At 35.9% G+C, this 25,779-nt stretch overlaps 1 long non-coding RNA gene across 13 annotated transcripts in view; it reads right to left on the bottom strand.

Annotated features, from left to right (window-relative positions):
* Positions 1–2,785: 2,785 nt before the first annotated feature.
* Positions 2,786–25,779, bottom strand: part of LOC140469993 (uncharacterized) — an 83,990-nt gene continuing 60,996 nt past the window's right edge. For 10 of the 13 annotated variants that reach the window (XR_011956276.1, XR_011956282.1, XR_011956280.1 and 7 more), the window contains one exon: positions 22,965–23,730. This is a non-coding gene — a long non-coding RNA (uncharacterized lncRNA). The other 3 variants (XR_011956287.1, XR_011956285.1, XR_011956286.1) reach the window with 3 other exon arrangements.

Below are 25,779 nucleotides of genomic sequence, written 5' to 3'. Positions count from 1 at the left end.
TTTAAAATTCTTGTGACGTTTTGAAGTACAACAAAAGGAACTAACATCTCTATTGTTACATGAAATAGTCACAGTACATTTTGAACTTTGGGAATTTGAACATTTTGGGTAAGAAGGGAAGATGTCTTCAGATGAATAGTCATATTGTTTGACTAATTCATTTATTTTCCTATTCATTTATGTTGCAAAAGCATTTTAATTTTCTTTTTATTCTGTGAAAACTTGCTTTGAACATATGGAACTATTTTATTGATTTTTGTTCATCAGTGTACAATGATCAAATGATTAGGCTTTTTTTCCTATCATGGATTATCATGAGATTCATATTTAATTAAAGTCATTATTGCTTTGTTACAACTTTACTGTAAATTACTAATTCATTTTGTCAGTTCATTACACACAGAAAATATGTAATTAATTCCCATACAAATTATTACAATAAGCATCTGATTCATTTTCATTTGTGTTGCCACAGTTAGCATGTGACTATGGTCCTACCCTTCTGGGGTGGGGACATTATGAAGGGTCCGTGTGGAGCTCTGACAGTGTCTCTACGACAAGATCAGGAGGAATAATTTCAATTCCCACCTTCAGCAGAGATGTGTCAGAGCAGCTCAAAATATTCATGACAAAATACCTGGCATAGATTGAACTGCTTTTCAAAACAACATGAAATATACTTCAATCTGCTGTGCATTTCAATCATCACCATATCTACTACTTATTTTCTTCAGGTCACTAATAAAACGGATCATATCTGCTAGTTCAACATTCCTTGAAAAAGTAATTGAGAATGTTGCAATCTTAAAGTTGGAAGAGTCTAAGAAATGATACTCATTGATTTTTTTTCTCTGTTTGAAAGAACCTAGTTCAGACATTTCAAGCACATAAATCCTTTTCCTCCAGTATTATAAAGATGAAAAACTAAACAGTCAAAATTCCTCTTCAGCAAAATAACCAAATGCAACTTCATATTATTCATTGGTCAGTTGATCACCTACAATTGTAACTAAATATTGCAATTCATCCAAATATTGTTATGTGCTTTGAACAAATTAAATTTCTTATTACTATTCATTCTTGAATTGTCAGGAATTTGTTTTTATTTTCCATCCACCAATACATAATTCATAAGATTGATATGCTTTCAAAATATCGACGTGTTCATTTGAACATTTAATTTGTCTCTCTCTCTCACTTATCTCACTTCATGCATGACAGCTTCAATGCATTTTGCTCATTAACTCTACGAAACTTAAAAATGTTGTTGACTTTACTTCTTTTGTACGCAAGAAAACAATGTAGGTACACCCATCTGTTCTTTAGCTCAAATAACACTAAATTTTAAATTATTGAAAAGACTACACTGGGGGAAAAAGAACGATTCTTCATCTCAAATATCATATTAAATGACACTTTTTCAAATCAATACAAAATGATTTGTATTTTAATTTCATTATAAGAAAAAAAAACCTGCTTTGGAAATGTTAAAATCTGCTTCTTTTACTTTCAGCATGAGTTGTCAATGAACAATAATCACATAATTATCAGTCATTTTGTGCAAAATAATTTTCTGTACCAAATGTCATTTATTTGACCTTTTGTTCACAATAGTACTCACTTTCCTGGTCTAATTATTTTCTTCCTTATTCTGACATAGATGTCTAAACATTTATCACGATAAAAATTTAAAAAATAAACACGACTCAACAAAAAAACCCAATGTTGAACGGTGTCAATTGTTGCTGAGTATTTTTTAGAATTATTAAAACGACTTTTTATATATTAATTTTCTGTTTATCAATCTTAATTATGACGCAATCGATGTCAGAGCAAAGTGCTTTCAAAATATTAAGTTAATTTATCTATCAATATTCTAGAAACAATGAACAATTACAATAATTACACAGCACTTTGTGCTTGTTACGAAGTCTAAGTTAATGTGTTATTAATATTTTCTATATTTCTTATTGTGAATGCTACAATATAAAAACCTGTTTGGTCGGGCCAATACACCCAGAAAAGACCAATAACTACCCTTGCGACATCCTTTGTAAATATCTGACTTTTGCTCATTTGAAAGATCACAGTCATCACAGTCATTGATATTCAGAGAACACCAGTTACTTTACACTGCAATATTTCTCTTCATTTCTGCACATTACTCAGTGGAATAGTAAGATGAGATAAATCATTATTCTTAAATTCATTAATAGTAGTTTTAAAATCAATTTGTTGCTCATATCAAATAATTGTTCAATTTGGCAAAGGATGTAAGTGTGGAATTATGGTTCCATGTAATAACTACTGCAAGAACTTAGCAATGTAGAATCTTTCAATCATTGTGAATATTGCTTTTCATTTTAAACTTGGAAACACTCCTGAAATGATTTGGTTTTAATTCACTTCAATGTTAACATTTATTGTGCTTCTAATCACAATAATAGTTGAATATTTTTCTTGTGCAAAATTATTTAAATTCCGATGAATTTTTTTGAAGTACACAAAAAAAGGATTGACATCTTTCTTGTTTCATTAAACACTCATGGGAAATGGTGACTTCTTAGAAACCAGACATTTTCAGAATCAATGAAAGTTGTCTTCAGCTGAATAGTAACATTGACTGACCAAGTCATCATTTTGTTCCAATTTACGTGTAGAACAAACAAAATTTATGTTGCATTTTATAAAATGAGAAACTATTATGAACATGTAGAATGATTGTATTCATTTTTATTTATCAATTTACAGTAATCACACATCTGTCAAGTTGTTATTCCACAAATTATCATAAAAATCATATTTAATTAAGACATCTGTTAACTCCCATCATTATTGTAAATTACTATTTAATTTTAAGTACATTACACACAGGATCCATCCATTTAATTACAATCCAATTATCACAATAAACATCTGATTATTTTTCACTTGAGTAACCACAGTGAGCATGTTATTATAGACCTGCCCAGCCTAGTTGGGAACATTATGAAGGAATGTTGTGCAGCTCTGATAGTGTCTCTGTTACCAGACCAGGAGGTACAGTTTCAATTCCCACCTTGCACAGAGTTGTGCCAGAGCAGCTCTGAATGTTGGTTAGAAAATATCTAAGAATCAAATGAATTGCCTTTCAATTTAATACTAGATATGCTTCCATCTGTTGTTCATTCCAATATTTGCTATTAATTTTCTTCAGGTCACTAATAACAGAATGTATCTAATTCCACTCAATCAATATTCGTTGGAAAATATTTGAGAATGTTGCAGTCATACAGATGAAATATACAAAGTAATGATATTAATTTATTTTCTTTTGTTCTGAAGAGCTGAGTTCAAACAGTACATAGAACTTGATGCTCCAGTGCTATAAAAATGAGGAGAAAAAATACATTTCTTGTTCAGTCAAATAAACAAATGCCAATTCTTTTTATTTATCAATTTTTAATTATTGATGTTTATGAATTGTGTGAAATTTGTTTTTCATTTTCCACTCACCTATTTATATTGAATGTGAGATTGAACTGCTGTGAAAATATCCAAGTGCATTCATTTGAAATTTGACTTTGCATATTTATCACTGTGGGATATATGTAAAGCAGTGTTACTTCTGCAATCATAATTGTGTATTCAAGGTAAATGAACTCGCACCAGTGTATAATTGTTTCAGCCAAGAGCTGAGTTAACAAGAATGAAAACTATGTGAAGGAAATATATTATTGCTTTTGTATTAGCTAAAATGTGCATACAAGATTGAAATGTGTCTGCACATAATAGGAGATGTTATAGACAAATAGTTAAGGTGCTGTGAGGGGAGGGGTGTAGGTTAAGCTAGATATGCCTGTACAAACAGTTACAAGCATCTGTTTCCCGCTTCAGCAGGAACAAAATAACACCATCAAAAGGTCATAAGGCTCGGTGTAAATAAAGAATAAAAAGAAATTATGCTTTGGTTAGCATGGAAATAGATGGCAGTGAAGAAGGATAAATAACAATAAGACCACAGAGGGAGGTGGTCAAACGGCCTTGTGAGGCCAGAGATAAACATTTTGTCAGGGACCAGGCTGGATGAATTCAGAGATAAACAGCCAGTTTAGATTAGAAATAGTTGTAAACAGGGGAGGAGCAATAGGAGGAGGGAAGAGAAACGAATTACATAAATATTGTGTACTCGTTAAATTCAGTGTGTGCGTGTGCCTTGTGGACAGTGGACACCACACCCCTCGTGCAACAGCGTAATAAACGATACTACTGATTCAGGTCTTGTTCCGGACTGAAGTTATTGAAGTGACTGAAATTCGTTTCTCACAATCACTTATCTCATTTATTGCATGATGTCTGAAGTGTGTTTTGCTCAGCAATTCTATCAACTATTTAAAAAGTCTAATCTTAAATAAGATCCTTAACACCCAATTACCAATCTATTCCTAATTCATGTAAATATCTCAATTTTCTTGAAGTCAATGTTCACACAAAACAGTGCACATAAAGCGACACAAAGATATTCATCATCAGCTGATTACTGTTCAGTGGAATAACCTGAGTATCTTATTGTTCCTGAGACTAATGACAACAGTAAGCATTTGTTTACTCGTCCATGCAGTAAGTGCATTTGATATCTTATATTTCAGTTCAGTTGTTAACGACGATTTATGTTGTTTAAAACAATTATTCTAATTTATCATGGATATTGACTGTAATACAAGAACACTGGAAACATTTTTTTAACTATTCTAACAATCTTTAAGCTCCTCTTCTGTTGTGTGTGTGCAAGAGACAATTCAAATTATAACCATTTTTGTTGCAAATTCAACAAACGCTACATTTTGAATTTATGAACTTCTTACAATTTTGCAAAAAGGTTAGTCTTCACTGTATGTCATATTAAAAGACTGCTTTTTCCAAACATGCATGCCAAAAAATGATTATTGCTTTCATTGCATTGTAAGAAAAGAAGTGTTGATTTTTTTTGTTGTTTCAATTCCAACATTATTCATCATTGTACAATAATGACACAATTATTACAATCGCTTTATATACCACCCAGCAGTGACTTCATTGTTTGTTTAGTTTCATGCTCATTTTCATGATCTATTAATTCTCTTCCTAATTCTGACACTTTGATTATAATATTAATCAACGTACCATCTCTACAAGGAATCCAGTGGAAAGAAATTCACAATTTGTATATTGCATATATTTTGGAGTTCAGAAAAGAATTTTGTTCAATAATCACTGAATGTCTCATTTTTTCTTTAATACGTAAAGCTAGCTACTATGTTTTATTCCTTAGTTTACTGATCTTAGTAAATATACAATCGACATCACAGCAATGTGCTTTTGAAATATTGAATCATGTTAATTCTTCATATGTATTGCAGTGTACAATAACTCATTCATTGTAACAACTAATTTTTATTTTACCTGTTGAAACATAGTTGTATTAATGTAAATATATTTCACTTCAATGCTAACACTTAAGACTTAAGCATTTTTCATGCAACAAAATCCAATGAAAAAGCATCAGCATCTCTTTATTGTTTCATTCAACAATGACAATAAATTTTGAATTTTTGGAAGTTGAACATATTTTGAAAGAAGGAATATTGTCTTCAGTTGAATGTTCGCATTGAATGACTTTTTCACAGTATGTGCTGTTTATTCTCTTCTTCGGGTTCCCAAGAAAAGAAATTAAATAGTTCTGCTGGTTCTAAATTCCTGAAAAAATATTTGAGAATGTTGCGGTCTTAAAAGTGAAAAGCTAAGTGATCATAAGTGATCAGTATTTTGTTCGAAAGAGCTTGATTCAAACATTTCGGACATTCACATTGTTATTCTGCTGTGTTACAAGGGGGGAAACCAAGTCACTTTCTTCGTCTGTAAAGTAAACATATGCCACTTCCAATTATTCATTAGTCAGCTAATTACCTACATTTGTTATTAAAAATTGCAATTCATCTAAATATTGGAATGACCTTTGATCAAATTAAATATCTAATTATTTTTCATTCATGAATTGTTGGAGTTTTTTTGTTTTCCATTCATCTATTCGTATTGAATGTAAATTTTACATGCTTTGACAATAGCGGAGGGTGTTTATTTGAAATTTGTCTTTGCATATACACTGCTGCCTCACAGTGCCAGGGATCTCGGTTTGATCCCATCCTCGGTGACTGTCTTTGTGTACTTTATCCATTCTCTCCAAGTCTATGTGACTTTGCTGTGGTTTCCTGCAACAATCCAAATATGTGCAGGTTAGGTGAGCTGGCCATGTTAAATTGCACATTGTGTTCAGGGATGTGCATGTTAGTCAGCAGTAAATGTAGAGGAATATGGTTGGGAAAGTGTTTGGCTGGGTTACTCTTTGGAGGGTCATTTTTTTCAACGAAATGACCTGTTACCACACTGTGCTAACAGGGATTCTACAATAGTTTAATTGTGTTTCTCTAAGCAATTCTAACTTTTTTAAAGTTGACTTTAGTTAATACCTTGAACACTTGATTATCAGTGTTCCTAAATCTTGTAAAATATCTCAATGTTTTTTTAAATCATTGCTCACACAAAACACTAAACATGAGGCCACACAAAGGTCTTCATGACCATCTAATTACTGTTCAGTGGAATAATGAGAATAACTATCTGATTGTTCCTGAGATCAATCTCCACTGCCACAGTAAGGATCTGGTTATCATTCCCTCCAATAAATGCAGAAGTTGTCCTCTGGTATTTCAGTTCAGTAATTACACACGATACTGGTTGTTCAAAGCAGTGGTTATTCTTTATTATAAATGGCAAAGGATTCTAACAGAAGAGGTGTTCATATGTCCTAATGTGTTGCATGATCACAAACAATTTTCAGTCCAAATATTGCACAAAAAAGTGTAAATTTGGTTTTGTTCAACTGCCGAGGCGATCATTTTCAGTTCATGTCCATTACAAATATTTGGAGAAAGTGAGGAAAGTAGATGCTGGAGATCAGAGTCAAGAATGTGGTGCCGGAATAGCACAGAATGTCAGGCAGCATCTGAGGAGCAGGAGGAACCATATTTCAGGAATAAGCCTTCATCGGGAATCTCCGGCTCCATGGATGCTGCCTGGTCTGCTGTGCTTTTCCACCACCACACTTTCGACATAAAAAATATTTGCTTATTTGAAACAAATACTCTCTGTTTCCTCTGCAATTTAAATTTACTGTGCTTTCTATTCACTCAAGTTCTCATTTTAATAGCTCCTCGTTTTCTTCTTAATCTGATACAAATCTCAAAACTCCGGGCACAATAAAAGCAATATGAATTATAAACTAGCATCTGGACAAGAGAACCAATGAACAGCTACATAGACCTCTTGAACAACAAAGATATTAGAATGAAAAAGCAATGCCTTCCAAAAAAATCTCTGTACGTCTGTATCCTTTTTCAATTCAATAATCCTGCAAATAGCTTATAATTGTCAGTTGATCTCTCTTAATGACTATCTAATCAATGTCATTGTAAACCACTGATAAAATTGAAACATTTTATTTATTAAAATGCAAAGATTCATTCTCAATTCGTTATTACAACAGTAAGTGAACCATATTTTATCTGTCCGCTAAGGTCAAGTGACCAGTGGCCCATAATTGAACATTCTAAATATTCCTACAGCTGGGAAAAGCAGAGCTAAAAAAAAAGGTCAAAGTAAAGGAAACAGTAGACAAAGTAACCAGCTCCAGAAAACAGTGGAAAGCCCGGTCAAAGAGCTCACAAAGGTTCGGGAGATGCTGTTACAACCAGCCCAAGAGCTGTGTTTTGGAGAGGTTGAAGCAGACTTCCTGGCACCTTGACTTCCAGCCAGTGCCTGAGCATCAGACACCTCACTTGAGAATGACGACAAGTGAAGGGTGTTTGCACGAAACCCATTGAATGCTTAGAATCCAGAATTTTGGTAAATGTTGTGAAACATTTCCCAGATCATGGAAATCAGCTCAACATTATTGAAATCAAAGTACTTGTAATGGTCTTCAAGACCACCTAATTACTGTTCGGTGAAAAACACTTTGTACGTACCTTATTGTTCTCAGGATGAATAATCATAGCAAACATCACAGTCTCACCAGATCCAAACATATGTAAGAGACACCTTATTATAATTTACACACTACGTCTTTCCCAGATTATTGATAACACCTTATTACTTATGCCTGAGGATACTACGTGCAACATGTATCGAGATGAAGCAAGTCCTGAATATAGGATTTTTTTTCTGATAGATTTCCAATCCAAAAATTATGATAAAAATGATATTGTGGTTGATTACATTGTCAACAGATCCCCATTAAACGTATTTAACTGTTTATTCAGAGACAATATTGAAACAAATACGTTGATAAATGCTGTTGACTGTATGTTTCTGTGAAAATAAATCTTCCTTATTGACTTATTTTCATTATAATTCTGACTCAAATGTCTAAATATTGATGATATGAAAAATTGCATGAATTAAATACAATGCAGAATTTGTTCTTATTATATATTATATTTCTCCAGAAGAAAAGTAGAGAAACCAAGGATAGAAATCTTGAAGATCTGAGAATTGTGAATGACAAACCATTTCTGATCAACGTTCACTGAATGTCTAATGTCTTTCCATGTCATCATGCCAGAATGAAGAAATATCTAGTCAACATCAGAGCAAATCCATTTGGAAATATTGAATCATTTACTTTGCCAAAGTTCTAAAATTAATTATCAATTCATTGCCATTCCAAAAATCACATAGTAATTCAGTTTAGGTTTTGTAACAAACTTCGTCAAATTCACATGTTAATTTTATCCATTATTTCTTAGTGTCAATATTAAAAGAATAATAATAGTTCTCTTATTCCAGGATAACACAAACACAAACTAATTAATGATTCCTTATCCAACACTCACAGATAATATCTGTTCCCTTCTCATTTGAATGTTCACAGAAATCATTGGATTAATATTCGGCCTTACATATTAAGAGACGTCTGATTATTTTACATCCAATAAATGCTGCTCATTTTTACACATGAAGGGCAGCTATATGAGATTTCTAACCATTTTTAAGTGTTGCTATGAAATGTTTTTAAGATTAATTGTTACTTATATCTAATATTTAAGAATTGATCAAATCCAGTATATCTAGCTTTAAGTGTGAAAATAAGGCTCAGTAACGTAAACGTATTGCATTGTACAGAAACCAATGGTAGCGAATGGTGATTTTTATTTCAATACTTGAATCTTAGTTGATTTACTGTTCTGGGCATGGCCTGCCCCACCTGGAATAGAATGGTCCAAATTGGCTCGTACAAAATGCCTGACAATCAAAAACAGGCAGCCTACCTTAGAACTAAAACACAAGGTGTCAGGGGGTGATAAACTAGATTAACATTCTGTTCCAGCCTTAAATTAAAAGAAAGCACACTACCAATGGACCTACTCCAACGCCAGGACGACAGCATTCCTGACATTTCTTGATAAGAGCATGCCGACATACAGACAAATGACCAATCCTGATCTTCATAAATGAAAGGATAATTGTCCCAGTAAATGACTAAACAGCAGCTGTAGGGTGCAGCACAGTTAACTCACTAAGCAGCTATCATGACAACAGAAAAGTTCATTTGTCAGAAATAGTTATTATTTTACAGTTACTCAGAATATTAAACATAGGTTCTAATTACAGATTCTTGAGTATAATAGGGGAAATTTGCAATGTAAGTTTGATATATGTAACCAATGCCGACTAAAAACATTATAGAAAAGCATTTAGAACGAGATTTGAAGTTAGCTAGTTTTAGGAATTAACTTCACGGTATGATGTTGACTGCTCATTAATTATAAAGTCCTGAAAGAACGAGTAGCTGTATAATTTTACACAATATAACGAACTTTATAACACAAGTCATATTGCTAATATTATAGCAAGTAGGCTAAAATTAACTGTCTTTTCGATTTCTTTGTACATATATAACTAAGACAGTGAACAATATGAGGAGTAATTGGTTTTGATAAAATAAAATATAATGAATAGCAGAACTCAAAATGTCCCAGCTGATAAGGTATCCTGAGAGGCCCGAGGGAGTTCAGGAATAGCTTTGGAATCTAAGTCAATAAGATACATGGAAAGATCCCAATAGGAATCTGGGGATGTCCATTAGAATGCCCATCTGCGATTATGTGTTTCAATTGGGTGGCTGGATGAGGAGGGAAGGGCTGTAACCACATTGCATGTGGCCATTGTGATGCAGAAAGTCCATAAAAATGCTGCTTTTTACTGTGCATGTTACAGTGTGTTATGGATCTCCCTTCCGAGATGGGCTTCCGGGGATGATCCCTTCATTAACTGGTTGCTGCATGAGTAAACATCTTCCACATGGCTGAGCTCAGATTGCCTCCTGAGTCCTCATTCCCTGCCAGTGAAAACAATTCTACAGCTATGATGACATTTCAATTCAACACATACATTTATTGTGTTTGAAATGATTACATTCAGAGCGATATAATTTTCATGATAAAATTGCTTTACATTTACTATTTTTTGGTGTACAACAAAACATTTCAATTATATCCGTTTGTTCTTTTGTTCAACCAACACTAAGCTTTAAATTATTGTGAAGACTCCAATGGGGGGAAACGTGAACGAGTCTTCAGCTCAAATTTCATATGAAATGACTGTTTCCTTTTTTCAAACAAATTGCCCTACAAAATTATTTTTATTTTCATTTCATAATAAGAAAAAAATTGCTTGGAAATGTTGACAATTCTCCTTTTCCTCCCATATTAGATGTCAGTGAACAATAATCACACAATTATGAGAATTCCTTTCTGTATCAAATGTCAGTGACCCCTGTGTTTTGTTCACAATAATAGTCACTTTCATGGCCTAATTCTTTTCCTCCTAATTCTGAAATAAATATCAGAACATTTATTGTGGTAAAAATTACACCAACAAAATTGACATGACTCTTCAATAAAACTATTGGAACCATATAAATCTTGCATTGCCTGCATTTTTAAACAAAATCATTTTTTTCAATTGCTGCTGAATGATTTTTTCACACCATCCAGCTAAGTTTTATGCTTTAATTTTCAGTTCCTTAATCTTAATGAATATCCAATCAACTTCAGAGCAAAGTGTTTTCAAAATATTAAGTCAATTTATCTGTCAGGATTCTAAGAGCAATTATCAATTACAATAATTGCACAGCAATTTAACATAGACTTGGTAAAAATGCAGTGTTTTTTTGAAAATGTCATTCATTCTTTCTTATTGTCAATGCTACTATGTTAATACCTATTTGTTCAGGCCCATGCACATACCAAACGATCAATAATATCCCTTGCAAAATTCTTTGTAAATGTCTGATTTTTGCTCAGGTGAAATATAACAATTATCTCAGCCTTTGAAATTCAGAGAACTCCAATTACTTTTCCCTGCGATATTACTCTTCATTTCTACATATTACTCAGTCTAATATCACGATGAGATATCTCATTATTCTCAAATTCACGAATATATATTTTTAAAATCCATTTGTTGCTAATATATCTTATATCTAATAATTGTGCAATCTAGTAAGGGCTAAAAATGTGGAATTATGCTTCTGTACAATAAATACTGCAAGGACATTACAGTGTACAATCTCTCAATCATTGTGAATGTTGTATTTATTTTAAACTTGGAAACATTTTTGAATTGATTTGATTATAATTTACTTTGATTCTGACACTTACTGTATATCCAATCACAATATCAGTAGATTATTTGGAGGTATCATCGTCCATTTCAATAATCACAGTATCTGCTATATACTTTCTTCTAGTCACTCACAGCAAAATGTATCTAATTCCACTCAATCAAGATTCCTGAGAAAATATTTGAGAATGTTGCAGTCATAAAGCTGAAATATGCAGTCATGATAATCATTAACTTTCTCTTGTTCTGTAGATCTTAGTTAAAACAACACAGAATTTTATGCTCCACTGCTATAAATATGAGAAAAGATCAATTACTTCTCAGTAAAATAAACAAATGTCACTTGCTATTATTTATCAATTTTTGGTCAGTTTATGAATTGTGTGAGATTTGTTTTTAGCTTTCCAGTCATCTATTTATACTGAATGTGACATTGAAATGGTGTGAAAATATCAGGGTGTGTTCATTTGAAAGTTAAATTTGCATATCTGTCACTTATCCCATTGATTGCATGATGGTTTAAGAACGTTTCGTTCAGCAATCCTCGTAAATATCAAAAACTGTCTGATTTTAAATCAGATCATTCGCACCCAATTATCACTCTGTTCCTAATTCATGTAAATATCTCAATTTTATCGAACAAATGTTCATACTAAACAATACCCATAAAACAACACAAAGACTTTCATCACCATCTGATTATTGTTCAGTAGATTAACCTGAGTAAGTACCTTATTGCTCCTGAAACCAATGACAACAGTAAGCATTTGTTTACTATTCTATGCAACAAGTGCAACTGTTATCTTCTATTTCAGTTCAGTAGTTAAAGATGATTTATGTTGCTTAAAACAATGCTTCCAATTTATCACGATATTGACTGTAATACAATCATGCAAACAACAAACGTTTTGTGATTCTAAAAATCTTTAAGATGGCTTATTTTAAATTTGTGTGCAAGAGATATTTCAAATTACAACCGTTTTTGTTGTATAATTCAGCAAACCTAAGTTTTGAATTTGGGAAAGTCTCCATTTTTGCAAAATGGAAGTAGTTTTCAGTTTATATAACACAGTAAATGACTGTTTTTTTTTTCCAAATCATGTGCTTTGCAAAATGATTATTGGTTTCATTTAATTGTAAGAAAATAACTGTTTTGAACATGTTAATTCTTTTTGTCTTTTCTATTCCAACATCACTGTACAATAATGAACAATTATTATAATTCTTTTATGTACCAAATGTCACTGACTGTATCATTTGTTCACTTTCATGCTCACTTTCATTATCGATTAACTTTCTTCCAAATTCTGACACAAATGTCTGAACTCTGACCATAATATTAATCATCTCAATTAAAATAACATGTCTCTATGATGAAACCATTTGATAGAAATTCATATTTCTTGTGTTACCTTCATTTTTTAGTAAAGAAAGAAAAAAAATTTCTATAATCACTGAATGGCTCATTTTTTCTTCAATTCACAAAGCTAGTTACTATATTTTATTCCACAATTTACCAATTTTAATAAATATCCAATCAACATAACAGCAAATATTTTGAAATATTGAATCATTTTAATTGCTCGTATAGCAACATTATCAAGTCATTGTCATGATAATAATTGTGCAATTATTTAAGAAAGTCTTTTGAACAAGTAAAGTGAGATTCACATTTTAATTTAACCAATTGTTTCTGAGTACCAACACTGCAATATGAAACTTTATTTTCAGGTCAAGTTTCCCACAATGGATCCAAGGACTTCCCATCCAACATTAATTGTGAATGTCTGATGTTTGCTTATTTGAATGATCTCTGTAATCACAGAATTTAAATTCACAGACCTGCAATTACTTTTCATTGCAATAATTCCTGTTTGTTTGCACATATTCCTCAGTCAAATAGCAAAACGAGATTTCTCATTATTTCTAAATTCATTGATCGAATTTTATAATTCAGTTGTTGCTCATACCTAATAATTATTCAATCCAGTACGTGCTGTGAACATGGAATTACGGCTCTTTACACGAATAACTAATATAGTGTGCAATCTCTCAATCATTGTTAATATTAATTCTTATTTTACCGGCAGAAACATAATTGAATTCATTTAAATATATTTCACTTTGATGCGAACATTTACTGTATTTCTAATCATCATAAGATTTAAGTATTTTTCATGACACAAAATCATGTAAAATTCCTGCGTTTTGTTAAGTCAAATGAAAAAGAATTAACATTTCTGTATTGTTTCATTAAACAATGAGAATGCATTTTGAATTTTTCGAAGTTGAGCATTTTTGCAAAGAAGGGATGTTGTCTTCAGCTGAATAATCACATTGAATGACTAATTCACAGAATCTGCTGTTTATTCTCTTCGAGTTCCCAAGCAACCAAATTAACTAATTCTGCTGGTTCTAAATTCCTGGAAAGTATTTGATGTTGTTGCAGTCTTAAAGATGAAGAAGTCAATGTGATTTTACTGATTTTTTTTATTGGGAAGAGCTTAATTCAAACATTTCAGGCACATAAATTGCAATTCTGCAGTGTTACAAAGATGAAAAGCAAGTCAATTTCTTCATCAGTGAAGAAAACAAATTTCACTTCCCAAGTTAGCCCTTTCCCAATTTTGTAATTAAACAATGCAATTCATCCGAATATTGTTGTGCCCTTTGATCATATTAATTTTCTAATTATTGTTCATTCATGATTTGCCAGGGATTTCTATTTTTCGTTTTCAATTCACCTATTCGTATTGAATGTAAGATTGATATGCTTTGGCAACATCAGAGAGTGTTCATTTGAAATTTGACTTTGCACGTCTCTCACTTATCTCATTTCTTGCATGGGGGCTGGGCATTGAGAACAGAGGATCAGTGGTTAGCACTCGTGTCTTACAGTGTTATGCACTTGGGTTTGATTCCATCCTCGGCCACATGTTTGCGCGGAGTTTGCATGTTCTGGTTTTCTCCCACAATCCAAAGATATGCAGGTTAGGTAAATTGGCCATGCTAAGCTGCACGTTCTGTTCAGGGATGTATAGGTTAGGTACATTAGTCAGTGATAAATGTCCAGTAATCTGAGAGCAGAATGGTGCTGAGTGGACTATTCTTTGGAACGTCAGTGTAGACTTGTTGGGCCAAATGGCCTGTTTCCATACAGTAGGGATTCCATAAACTTAGAATTGTGTTTTGCTAAACAAAACTGACATTTTTTTTAAATGTTGCATTTAAAACTTATCTTTAACTGTTAATTGTCAATCTTGTAAAATATTTAAATGTCACTGAAATCAATGTTCACACAAAACCCTGCACATTAAGCCACACAAATATCTTCATGACCATCTAATTACTGTTCAGTGGAATAATCACAGTAAAATTTTATTGTTTCTGAGATCAATCACCATTATCACATAAAGGATCTGGTTATCATTCCCTCCAATAAATGCAATCGTTGTCCCTCTGATATTTCAGTTCAGTAGTTATACACCATACTGGTTGTTCAAAGCATGGTTATACTTTATTATGGATGGCCAAGGGTTCTAATGGCAAGAGATGTTGTTTGATCTGATTTGTTGCATGTTCTCAAACAGGTTTTCACTATAGATATTGCAAAGAAATGTGTTAATTTGGTCTTGTTCAACTGCTGATGCGAACATATTCAGTTCGTGTTCATTAAACATATTTGGAGAAAGTGAGGAAAGCTGTAGCATTGGAAAAGGGCAGGCACATCCAAAGAGCAGGTGTATCAACCTGTCGGGCATTAGGCCATCATCAGAAAAGATTCCTGATGAAGGGCTCATGCCCAAAACGTCGATTCTGCTTCTCCTCGAATGCTGCCTGACCTGCTGTGCTTTTCCAGCACCACTCTCTTTTGACATTAGAAATATTTGACTGAATGTTCAGAGATAATATTAAAAGTTGCCTCGATCAATTTAATTTACGGTGCTTTCTATTCACTGAAGATTCCATGTTAATTCTTCCTCTTTTTCTTCTTAAATCTGATGCAAATTTCAAAATACGAACACATTAGAATTCACATGAATTATAAATTTGATTTCTCGACAAGAAAACCAGTGAAAGGCGATATAGAATTCTTGAAAAGCCTACACATTTGAATGAAAAAGCAATTCCTTCCAAAAAATGTTTGCACGTCTGAATCTTTCTTTCAATTCAATAATCCTGCAAATAGTTTATAATTGTCAGTTGATCTCTCTGAATGAGTACCTAATCAATGTCAATGTAACCAGCTGAAACATTAACATCAGATTGATAACTGGGTGTTAAAGACCTTATTTGAAGTGAACAAATGTTTGGAATTTACTTGAATTCCACCAAAAAACATTCTTGAATCATAATACAAGAAATGAGATATGTGAGAGATGTGCAAACCTTATTTTTAAATGAACGAACTCCAATATTTTCAAAGCATTTCAATCTTATGGTCAAAATGAACAGGTGAATGGAAAAATAAAAACAAGTATCTGACAATTCATAAACTGAACAACAATTACAAATTCACTTTGATCAAAGGACAGAGTAATATTTAGATGAATCAACAACATTTAGTTACAAAGTAAGCAATCAGCTGACTGACAAGTAATAGATGGTAGAGTTTGTTAGTTTACTGAAGAAGGTATCAACTTTATTTCAAATTTATAGCATGAGAGAATAATGTTTAATGTGTTTCAATTGTTTGGACTTGCCCCTTTGCAACAAAAAAAAGATCAATCTAATTACTTAGACATCGTAATCTTGAATTCTGCAACATTTTCAAATATTCTCCAGGAACTTATAAGCGACAGAATTAGATACAGGTATCCCCACTATCCGAAAGTAAAGTGTTATTATGAAACCTTACATAATCTGAAAAGGCCTTAGTCGAAGAAGCATTAATTTATATGGGAAACATGTCATCTTTTTTCGTAAAAGTGAAAATCCTCTTCATATTTCTTTCAGTTAGAGAAAACAGGGACAGATGAAAGTCTTTTGTAAAAGCAAAGTGGCTGAAGCGAATTTTCCAACACATATTTCTTGGTAACCTGGTAATCTGATAAGTATCAGATTTTGTGATGATTGATATAATAGATAAAAGCAGATCTAATGTTATATTGAATAGCAATTCAGTCTGTGCTTAGGTACTCTCTAATCAACATTCAGATAGCTCTTGCTATATTTCTGTTGAAGGTGTGATTTGAAACCTTCCCTCGGGTCTAGTAATAGAGACACTGCCACAGCTCCACAGGCTCCTTTCATAATGTTCCCACTCAGGACGGCAGGACTGCAATATTGTGTTTCATGTGGTTTCTCAAATGAAAACTAATCAGCCGTTTATTGTTGTAATTTGAATGGGAATTAATTAGGTAGTTTCTGTGTGTAATGGACTGGAAATTGAACAATATTTTACAATAACAATAGAATAAATGAATGATACTCTTAAATAAACAGGAATCTCATGACAATTCTTTGAAAGACAAATTGACAAAACTGCGTGATCATTGTACTTTGATTTAAAAATGCATCATTCAATGTGAATATTCAGTTGAAGACAATTTCCCTTCCATTCAACAACGTACAACTTCCACAAATTCAAAATGAACAGTCATTGAAAAAGGAAGGAACAAGCAGATGGTAATTCTATTTTCTGTATATAAACGTGCGATGAATTTTAAGTTTTATATATGTAAAAATGAAACTCTTATTGTGGTTTGAAATACAATAAACATTAGCATGATGTGAAATATAATCAAATCAATTCAACTGTGTTTTCTCAGTTAAAATACAGTTCAATATTCAAAGTAATCGAGTGATTACACTGCAATATCTTTACATTAATTCAGTACTGAGGCGTAATTCCACATTTATATCCCTTATAGTGAAGCAAGCTTGTGCCAGGAGTCTGAGAGGGTAGGGGAGGTCCTTAATGAGTACTTTGCTTCAGTATTTACGAGTGAGTGGGACGTTGTTCTTTGTGAGGACAGCGTGAAACAGGCTGATATGGTCGAACAGGTCGATGTTAAGTCTGAGAATGTGCTGAAAATATTGAAAAGTCATGGGGATAGATCAGTCCCCTGGTCCAGAAAGGATATAACTTAGGTTGTTATGGGAAGGGAGGCAAGAGATTACTGTACTTTGGCAATGATCTTTGCATCCTCACTGTCCACCGGAGTCAGACCAGATGATTGGAGGGTGGCAAACGTTATTCCCTTATTCAAGAAAGGCAATTGAGATAATCCTGGGAATCATCGATGAGTCAGTCTTACATCAATTGTGGGCAAATTATTGGAGAGGATTCTTAGAGATAGGATTCATGATTATTTGAAAAAGCATTGATTGATTAGAGATGGTCAGCATGGCTTTGTGAGCGGCAGGTTATGCCTCACAAGCCTCATTGAAATATATGAGGATGTGACAAGCACATTGGTGAGGACAGAGTAGTGGATGTGGTGTATATGGATTTTAGCAAGGTGTTTGATAAGGTTCCCCATGGTCGGCTCATTTAGAAAGTAATGAGGCATGGGATACAGGGAAACCTGCCGGGTTAGATAATAAATTTGCTGGCCCATAGAAGACAGGGTGAGATTACATCGATAGTTTTCAGCTTGGAGCACGGTGACCAATGGTGTTCTGAAGGGATTATTTCTGGGATCTCTGCTCTTTGTGATTTTTACAAATGACTTGGATGATGAAGTGGAAGGGTGAGCTAGGAGGTTTGCCAATGACATGAGGGTTGGTGGAGTTGTGGGTCGTGTGGAGGGCATTGGTAGGTTGCTAGAGGACATTGACAGTATGCAGAGCTGGGCTGAGAAGTGGCAGATGGAGTTCAACCGGGGAAAAAGTGAAGTTATTCATTTTTGAATTTCAAATTTGAATGCATATTTTCAGATTAAATGCAGGATTCTTGGCAATGTGGAGGAACAGTGGGATTGTGGGGTCCACGTCCATAGATCCCTCATACCTGACATCCAAGATGATAGGGTTATTAAAACGGTGCATGGTGTGTTGGTTTTCATTAGCAGGGAGATTGAGTTTAAGAGTGACGAGGTTATGCTGCAGCTCTATGGATCCCTGGTGAGACTACTCTTGGAATATAGTGGTCGGTTCTGATCAACTCATTACACTTTGGATGCGGATGCTTTAGAGAAGGTGTAGATGAGATTTATCAAGATGTTGCCTGGACTGGAAGGCATGTCTTATGAAGAAAGGTTGAGGGAGCTGGGGCTTTGATCATTGCAGTGAAAGAGGATGAGAGTTTACTTGATAGCTTTGAGTAAGATGATGAGAGGCATAGATGGAATGGATAATGAAAGACGTTTCCCCACAAAATGCATAATTTTAAGGTGAATGGGGGAAGTTGTGGGGAGATGTCAGAGATGTTTTCTTTATAGATAGTGGTGGGTGCGTGGAATGCACTGCCAGTGGTGGTAGTAGATTCAGATCCATCAGGGACATCTAAGCAATTCTTGGATAGGCACATGAATGATAGTAAATGAAGGGCATGTTGGTTAGTTTGATCTTAGAGGAGGATAAAAGGTCGGAACAACATCGTGGCCAAAGGACCTGTACTGTGCTGTACTGTTCGATATTCTATGGACGGAAATGAACATTTATATATTAGCAACATATAGATTGTCAAAATTGTATTAGCATACTTAAGAATAATGATAAATTTCATCTTGCTATTTGACTGTGCTATATGCAAAAATAAACAAGAATTGTTGCAGGGAAAAGTAATTAGGTTTTTCTAAATTTATAAGGCTGGGATTACACAGATCATTCAAATGAGCAAAAGTCATATTTTTAACAGTGCATGTTGCATCAGAAATAATGGATTCTTTAGTAGGTGTGTTGATTGGAAATAAAATGGATTTTTATATTACTTTATAGGTATGAGGGAAGATTGGATTAAATTCAAATATAAACTTCACTGTAGTTGTTAGCAAGATAAACTAAACCATATAATAATTATTGTCATGCAAATTCTTTAATAATTACTGTTAGAATCCTGAAAAAATGATATACTGTACCATTTTTCAAACAGTCAATAAATTAAATTGTGAACCTCAGTATACTTATTACCCAGACCAATTATTATGCAATTATTGTAATGGCAATGACTTAATAACTAATGCTAAAACCTAAACAGATACATTGGTTCAATACTTTGTAAGCATGTTGCTCTGAAATTGATTGGATATTTATTAAGATCGGTAAACTGAGGGATCAAATAGCTCGCTTGATAGAATTGAAGGGAAAAAAAAAGTGTTTATTGAACAGGATTGTTTTTGTTTAAAAATGCAGTTGATGCAAGAATAATATATTTTCCTCCATTGGTTTTCTTGTAGAGACATGTCCTTTTAAAAAAAAATGTCATGAGTCAATGTTGACACTTGTGTCAGAGTCTGCAAAGTGGAGAGTAAGAGAGAAAGGATTTTTTTAAAAGGAGAAAAGAAAGGAACTGGTGAGAAGAGGAGTTCCAACTGTAGTGTCTCACTCTGCTAACATCTTATTGGGTGAACTGGAACGCAGACTAGTCAAGCAACAAGCTGACACAATCATATGCACAGAATCATAGCTTACAATGACTTAGACACCATCGTCACCATCCTTGTATGTCCTGTCCCACCGGCAGGACATGGATGTAACTGAAATGCTGGAACATGCAGGGTAATGGACTGAGATCTGCAGAATGTGATCAATGTGATTTATTTGACACGTCTCCAGAATATTAAACTCCAGTCCAATTTGAAAAGTTACGAGCGTCATCAGACTTTAACGACAAATGTCAGAAAAAGAAATTATCAGAAAGGTACAGCACAGTTTGAGCCCATTTGGCCAATCCTGAGTATGTGTTGGCTGTAAACACCCCAGGCTTTACAGCTTTTTGTACTCACCATTGAGAGCAACAATTTCAGACTGTACTCTGCCCTCTATGCTTTTATAATCTGTTTTTAACATATTTCTTTGACAGCTGCACACCTTGTTTCCTTGTTTCTTTCCCAGCCCTAATTCTATCCCCCATGACCTTGGGGGGGGGGGTCGACCATTTCTGCTGTTTAATCTCTCCTGCCTTCGGCGGTGTGACAGAGTGTCTTGATGTCCTTGTCTCACCCCCACCTTGCTCACAACCTGTTACATCTCTGATGGTTCCTAGACCTCTGTAACTATCACTGCGCCCCCTGGGTCAATGGCACGAGTTTTGAATTCTCTTCCTCCTGAGATAAATCAGAAATCTTTCCGGTTGCAGTTTCCCCCTGATTTTATTTTGAAAAGCAGAGCATTTGTGTCAGAGTCATTTGTGACCCTCCCACAGATGTGTAACGTTACTGGATTGGCTATGCTAACATGGTCGCAGTGTGCAATTTAGGTGGGTTGGGCTAGCCATGGTTAATGTGGGGATATGGGGGTAGGGTGGGTGAGCAGGTCATTGCAGACACGATGGGCAGAATAGACTCTTTCTGCACCCACTAGATTCTGTGATTCTAACTAGTTGCGAGTGTTGTCCCATTTTCCTCATGCCAGGTTCATTCAACTCACACATATGATTCTGTGGGTGCTCACTCACTCTTTCCCTTCAGTTTTACATCAATTTCACACTGTATGTGAGGGTGGGAATGGATTTGTAAATATAAATACTCCAACCGAAACCCGTCACAGGTCAGGAGCTGTTTCTGCTCCTTTCATCACTCACAAGGAACAGGAAAGTAAAGGTTCAGTCACAAATCCTAAAGGAACATAGCGGTTATAATCACCAGGAAAGGCTGAACAGCTCAAAACGCTTTTCTCAAGAAAAGAGGAGGCTCAGAGACAGCCTGGTACAAGTAGAAAGCTTTGTGTTTGTGTTTTCAGAGATTTGTGGTTGAAGTCATTGGGTTGGAAGCATGCTTCATTGCACTAGATCATCAAAGGTGCTATCTAAATGTGCATCTTTCTATCTATCTATCTGAGTTAACAATCAGATGGACAGGTCATTGTCTGAGTATCTTACCAAATCCCTGATTGAATCTGCCTCCCCCCACAATCTCAGGTGCCTCACCACTCACTGTGTCACGGAGAAACTCTGCCGTTACAATGAGAACTGTCTTTGCTGTCACCTCTCCTCGTGTTTCCGCCTCATCCCCACTTCCCTTCATTAAATCCCAGCTGTCTCGCGTCCACCCACACGGACATGTTGAAGAGCATGACAGGAGAAAGGATTGAAACCGAGAGTTCAATAGCCCGAATGAAAGTGGAAGAAGGAAATAAACGGGGATTGTGGATCCCAGGGGATACAGACTCAGTGATTCATCCTGCCCCCGAGACTCCAGCGGGTTCACGCTGGGTAGGAGCTGTTCACCCCTCTGTGTGACAAGGGATTTGCGGCGTCTTCAACACGATTGAGAGCCCAGTGAGTGCTCACAGGGAAGTGGTCAACCCCCTGATCCGTGTGGACTGCAGGATTCTGATTCTGATGTTACTGTCCATCAGAGTCAGGAGTGGACCTTGTACATGATGACACTGCTGGAGGATTGATGGTGTTGTTGTTAATCACATTAACTGGGCTGGAGGTGACTGAACTTACATTGCCACTTTCTGAACCTCAGGATGTCTCTCTGGGCAGTAAGTCTCCACAAACAGCAAAGTGACAATGAGCAGGGATCATCTGTTTTGATTTAAATTGTGATTGTAGCACGGCTGCTTCACAGCACCAGGCACAAGGTTGGAGTCCAGCCTTGTCCAACGGCTTGTGTGAAGTTCCCACATTCTCTCCAGGTGCTCTGGCTTCCTCCCACAGTCCAAAGATGTGCAGGTTAGGTGGATCAGTTGTGCTAAATTGTTCACAGGATCCAGGATTGTGCAGACGAGGTGGATCAGCCATAGGAAATGCAGGGTTACAGTGAGAGTGTGCTCTGGACGTGATGTTCTTTTGATGGTCGCTGGGGTCTGATGGGCCAATGCTCTCCTTCCACACTGTAGGGATTTTATTCTATGATTGAGGATAAAGGCTACACAGCAGGGTGTCCTTGGAGAAGGAGCATGTGGTGTGGATCAATGCCCTCAATGCCTTTAGATAGAGGTGGGCACCGCAGGGGATACAGTACTTTATCTCCACCCCTGCCCCCTCCCCACAACTCTACTTTGATTTAGTCCCTTCTCACTCTGTCACTTGTAATGGTTTGCTTGGCGCGTAATGGAGTTTGAGGAGCTGGAAAGTGATGGCGTCTGGGAATAGACAGGATTTTGTTTTACAGGAGGTTGAAAGCTTTAAAACTGTTATATTCAAACAGTTCAATTTATTTTCTTTAATTTTGCTTGCGGTGCAAAAAGCTCTTACAACGTTTTAAAACCAAAATTTACAAACCTTGTGTTAAAGATAAATGTTAAATAAAATCCATCAAACCATCCCTCACTGAAATCTGTTGTGGAAGTGCAATCTCCTGGAGAATTCCTGCCCCCTTCTTCCTACCCGGGCTCCATGGCTATATACATACCTGGGAGATAGCAGCAGGAGGAGACCATTCAGCCTTTCAATCCTGCTCCACCATTCAATGGGAAACAGCTGACCATCCTGCTCAGTCTCCTGTTCCTGCTGCGTTCCAATCCCTTTTCATGACTTTACCTTGAAGAACTGTATCTAAGTCCTCCTTTGGCTTCACTGCCTTTTGTTCCAGTGACGTTGCTGTGTGGGTGTAGGCAGGGGTAATATGATGGTGCTCTTCCTGGAGGATGCACTCAGCATCCCTCATCATCCTGCAGTAACATCAACTGGGTTTCAGCAATGAGAGATAGAACCCATTTCCAGGATATGGGCATCACTGGCTCAGTCAGCCTGTATTCCCCATCTCTAGTTACCCTTCAGAAGATGGGAACCTCTGCTGTCTTGAACCATTCACAGTCCATTTGGCGCAGATAGACCGACAATGCTGGGAGAGAGTGTTGCAGGATTTTGGCCGAGTGATTCTCCATCTTTGGTTCTTCAAATGCTGGTTAACTTTATCACAATCTGCACATGATTTTGAGATTTCAGTCTGCAAATCTTCACTATCTAGCACCCTGAATAAAGGAATATGTACAGATTAGAAATTCAGAACAGACAATTCTAGTTTCTGTGGAATATCTATTTCCCCTTTCTTCCCCCAAAGCTGTAACCCTCCAGCCCACTTACTCTCTCCCACCATTCTGACTCTGCTACCCCCTAATGTACACCCTCTACATTCTCATGGAGTAACTGATAAACAGATCCACGGCACCACTTCCCGTCCCTAGTTAGACTCTGCACCCTTTCTGGGTTCACTTCCTTTCCCTTCAGTTGCTGCAAGTCAATAATACAACAGCAGAATGAAACAAAATAAAACAGAAAGGGAGGTGGCAGATCCTGGACAGAAGAGGAACCTTCAGACTGGGAGAATGGGTCAGATTCTTCTTTGTTTCCCATTGGTCAATTCCCAGTGTTATGACAAGTTGCGAATGGAACTTGGTCCCATCTGGGTGTAGTGACACTTTGCACCCCCCCCCCCCCCCCAACTGATCAATACCATCGGCAGATGCATCCCTTCTCCAGCCAATCACAGTGTGAAATGCTTTCCACTAGTTAACCCAAAGAACATGCTCCAAAACCCACCCACATTCTGTACATATACAGAATATACATATATTTCCCCACACACATGTGGTCCCTGCCTCAGGGACTGTGGGAGTTGTAGTCCCCATGAAGCCTCTAGAGACCTGTCTCTGGAAAGTGAAAGAAAGTGTGGGCTGGAGGGTGTTGCGTGTAGGATATCCATTCAGACACACAGGACATGTGGGCTGTCACTGGGATTTACTGAGACATCTGCTTAGACACCCGGACTTCTGACGTAAGGAATATACATTCAGCCAATTGTGGGGTGGGGAGGTTAATAATGGGCAGCAGATTTTAAGCAGAGGTGGCTCAGTGACTAGCACTGCTGCCTCACAGCGTTAGGGACCCGGGTTTGAATCCAGCGTGAGGCAACTGTGTGGAGTATACACATTCTCCCCATGTCTGCATGGTTTTGTTCGATGCTCCAGTTTCCTTCCACAGTCCAAAGATGTGCAGGTTAGGTGGATTGGTCAGGCCAAATTGCTCATAGGGTCCATGCATGTGCTGGTTAGGCAATTAGCCACAGGAGATGCAGGGTTACAGGGAATGAGTGGGTCTGAATGGGATGCTCATCATAGGGTTGGTGTGGACTCGATGGATGAATACCCTGTTTCTGCACTATAGGGATTCTATTCTATTCTCATGAAGAAGAATGTACCTATCTCAATGTGTTGTGAATCTGTGGAATTCCCTATTCAAAATGCGGTGGATGCCAAGACGTGAGCCAATTTAATGAAGAGATACAGATTTTTAATTTGCAATGGGTTGAAGTGTGAGAGAGAGCAGGCGGGAAAATCCAGCTGAGACCGATGTGAGCTCAATCATCACCGAATTAAATGGTGGAGCTGGTTCGAAGGGCTGCATTGCCTCTCCTGTGCCCAGGGCTTATCTTCATACGGTAATAACCAGAAAGATGAATCCAAAACTCACCACCTTCACCAAAGGAGATTTTCAGAAACAGCAGGATAGTCAGGTGGATTAGCGTTCCAAACTTAGGTAGTGAGGAAGTGTGTAGGAGATAATGGTTTTGCAATTTTAAACTGAGGGGAGACAGTGATTTATGGTTTTAGACTGTGTAGTACATTCACACCGTCCAGAATACTCTGTTGTGAATATCTATCCTGGACTTTTTTTACAAAGCCAAGGTCACTGACAATGAAACCAAAACACCCAGGAAACATCACCTCCCCTCGTAATCTGATAAAGACTTGTCATTAATCTGGTTGAATTTAGAACACAGATGGAAAGCGGAAGATTAAATCTAATCCCAAGATCCTGTGCTTAAACAAAGGAGACTACAATAGGATGAGGCAGGAGTTGGCTAATGCAGACTGGAAGCAAAGACTTTACTGTGGGACAGTTCTCAGACAGTGGAGGAATATCAAAGTAATTTTTCAAATTTCTCCGCAAAAATATATATCAGTGAAAAGGAAGGACCAGGAAAAGGAGTAATCTGCCATGTCGAAGGAAATAAGGGAGTC

The sequence above is a fragment of the Chiloscyllium punctatum genome, chromosome 50 (assembly GCF_047496795.1).
Source record: "Chiloscyllium punctatum isolate Juve2018m chromosome 50, sChiPun1.3, whole genome shotgun sequence".
Taxonomy (NCBI): domain Eukaryota; kingdom Metazoa; phylum Chordata; class Chondrichthyes; order Orectolobiformes; family Hemiscylliidae; genus Chiloscyllium; species Chiloscyllium punctatum.
This window is presented reverse-complemented; position numbering and strand designations above follow the sequence as displayed.